Source organism: Zea mays, chromosome 6, assembly GCF_902167145.1.
Source record: "Zea mays cultivar B73 chromosome 6, Zm-B73-REFERENCE-NAM-5.0, whole genome shotgun sequence".
Classification (NCBI taxonomy): domain Eukaryota; kingdom Viridiplantae; phylum Streptophyta; class Magnoliopsida; order Poales; family Poaceae; genus Zea; species Zea mays.
The window spans coordinates 133,100,242-133,103,165 of NC_050101.1; the positions used below are offsets into that span (position 1 = coordinate 133,100,242).

The 2,924-nt window shown below is 39.8% G+C and overlaps 1 long non-coding RNA gene across 1 annotated transcript; it reads left to right on the forward strand.

Annotated features, from left to right (window-relative positions):
* The first annotated feature begins 429 nt into the window (after positions 1-429).
* On the forward strand, positions 430-1,860 carry LOC103630021 (uncharacterized). The gene is made up of 3 exons (XR_002262830.2): positions 430-796; positions 887-943; positions 1,031-1,860. It is a non-coding gene; the product is annotated as an uncharacterized lncRNA (long non-coding RNA).
* Positions 1,861-2,924: the final 1,064 nt, after the last annotated feature.

The window sequence follows — 2,924 nt, forward strand, 5'->3', positions numbered from 1 at the left end:
GACATTGCAAGGTTCTGTCTTTTCTGTTGGGCGGTTGAAGGTGTTTGTAGTTCCATTTTTGTGTGTCCATGTTTACATGCTTTAAAAATTAAAGCCTCTTTTTTCTTGATTCTAGATTAGATAATGAAATTACTCAGTTGCAACAGTAGATAAATTCAATGGATGCGCTCCATGCTACATCAATCGTCAATCAGAATAAAAAAGCTCAAACAGCCACTGAGGTAGCCCTTTAAAAGTTATTCAGCCTGTACAACTGTGGGTTATCCTTTCCTTCAATAGATGAAAGGGAGCACTGACACACAATCTATTTATAATATTGATTTGTTTCTCCTAGATGTAGGGGCGGTAATGGGATCTAAACTTTATAAATATAAAATTTAAGGATCAAATCAGATTAGGATCATGCTCTATTTCTATTCATTTTTGAAAATCTTATATAAGCATGGTGAAAGCTGAGAAGAGATATTCTCAACAGAAACACCTTTGCCATGGAGGCCATGGATTTCCTATAAACAAATAGCTCCAGTGAGTAAAATTATAAATGGGTAGTCATAAGACGTGTAAACGTACCTAAAGCAGAGCATATAGTTCAGGAATATTCTCCACAAGTGTCTCAAATAATCAGATCCAAGCAACCATGAGCATGACAAAATTAAGTATTAGGTATGTATTGTTTCATTTGATAATTCTAGGATGTTTGTACTTCACATCAGAGTTCAGTTGTTTCAACATCTTTGTTTCTCTAATGCAGCTACTACTACATCCTGAATCTGATGATTCGGCTCAACTTTCCTAGGTACAATAGAATATGGAAATGTAAACCATCAAATTTGTTTTAAATTGTTGCTTCTGGTTGACCTCGATTTTTTTCTGTGCACTTGTGCAGATTGAGACTGAAAAGCTGCTAGCCCAGTTAGTTGAGACTGAGATGAACAGACGTTTGGTATGCTTTCTTTGGACTCTGTTGTACACAAGCAAACAGTAGATCTTTATCACTGTAAGTTCATAATGTTCTCAGCCATTTTTGCAGAAGGAGGACACTTACAAAGGAAAGAAGTTTAATGCAATCTGTCACTTCTTGGGCTACCAAGCTAGGGGAGCACTGCCTTCAAAGTTTGATTGTGATTATGCCTACGCAAGTCCCTCACCAGCACATTTAATAAAGAATATTGATTGTTGTTGGTTTAACACGTGGGTTATTGGTCTCAGTTTTTGGGGCATGTGTGCTACCACATCATAGCTGCCGGATTGGATGGATAACGGATACATGGCTACAGTGAGAAATCTTAAGAATCCAGTGAACAAGTGGCGATGTGGTGTGACTCCTATTTCGGTAAGATTTGTATGCCTAATAGTTTAGGAAAAGTAAGAATGTAGCGTCTAACCCATGTCTATCCCTGCTGTCTATGATGACTGTGAAGCGATGATCAAGTGATTGTTTTATGTCTGTTTTATATGCAAAAAATATAATCAAGTTTTATCGAAGATGCTACTAAAAGTTTTTTCTTATGAATTTTAATTACTGAATCTAATTTCTGATCCGCTTGTGTCTTTACTCTAAATGATAGTATTACTACTTTATTCGTTTGATGGGACACAAGGCTTCTCATGTGGCATTGGAATGTGCTCTTCAATCACATCCAAACATGGTATGTTTTTTCCTTACTTGCATGTGACCTGTCACATTTTTTTCTCACATGGATCTGGAAGAGCCGCGTGAGAGGAAGCTAAAGGGTTCTGGCTTAAGCTGTATCAGGTCAAAATTTTCACCATTGATCCAACCTCTGCTGCGGCAATTTCCAGGTAGGCTCCGCATCCCCTCCCGGTTGTGTGATTCTAGCGGCAACAGCGAGGTGACAAACTTCAAATATAAACATCACTGTGTTAGGAGCCAAGTCAAATTGTCAAAAGGCAACAAACACTGCTTCAGTAGAAAATAGAAACTGATACAGGTTTATATTTGAAGTTTGTGTTTAGCACACAGTGATGTTTATATTTGAAGTTTGTCCTTTTCTTTGAAGCTAATATTTTGTGAGTCATTTCATGGCTCCACGCCGCTCGTGCCCTGGCCGGCCGACGACGCCAGCGGCAGGTGGCAGCCTACTAGCTGGTGGGTCGGGCAAGCGCAGCATGGGCTCCTCTGATGCTGCCTCTGATGATATGGACCATGGCTACACGATATCTCCACAAGATACTCCTCAATTTCTTCGTGCCATTTGACATTCCTTTTTTTGTGCTTCGGACCATGGCTTCGGTTCTTGTGTGTTTTGTTTCCTTTTTAGAGTTCTTTTTCGGTGTTTTTTGGATAGATTGTGCTCTTTAACCTATGACACTCGCAACTGAACGGTTCCATATACTTTCAGCATTGGCGGTGTGCTCTTTGCAAAGCCTTGGAGCTGTCTCTCCTGCAAAGTCTGAACTTGTAGAGATAGTCCCACAAGAGAAATCACCAAAAGGTTATGCTTCATTTTTCAGGGCATCATCCTTCTTGCCATTTCTCCCCCGTTCATTTTTCAATGGATGTGGCTCAGTATGCACGTGTTCCATTGTGATTTTGCTGTTCCATAGCTTCCATTCAACCAATGCCACCGAGTCCAAGGTATTCTACCTCAAGATGAAGGGCGACTACCACAGGTATACTGTTATCGATAGCAGATCTAGACCATGCAAGTTGTGGTTTGTAGAGATCAAAACTTAAGATCTGTGTGTAGATATTTGTCTAGACAATGGGAGTGACAGGATGCTGGTTTTTAGTAAGGTTGGTTGCTTATCTATGAATTTGCCTGTATGATGCATGATCCTGTGCCGTCTCCTGTAGTACATGGTTGAAATATAAATTTGTGTTCCATGTTTTTTACCCGCCCCCTACACGTATCTCTTGGATATCTGATTTCTACTCACGATGATTTGGCATGTACCTTGCT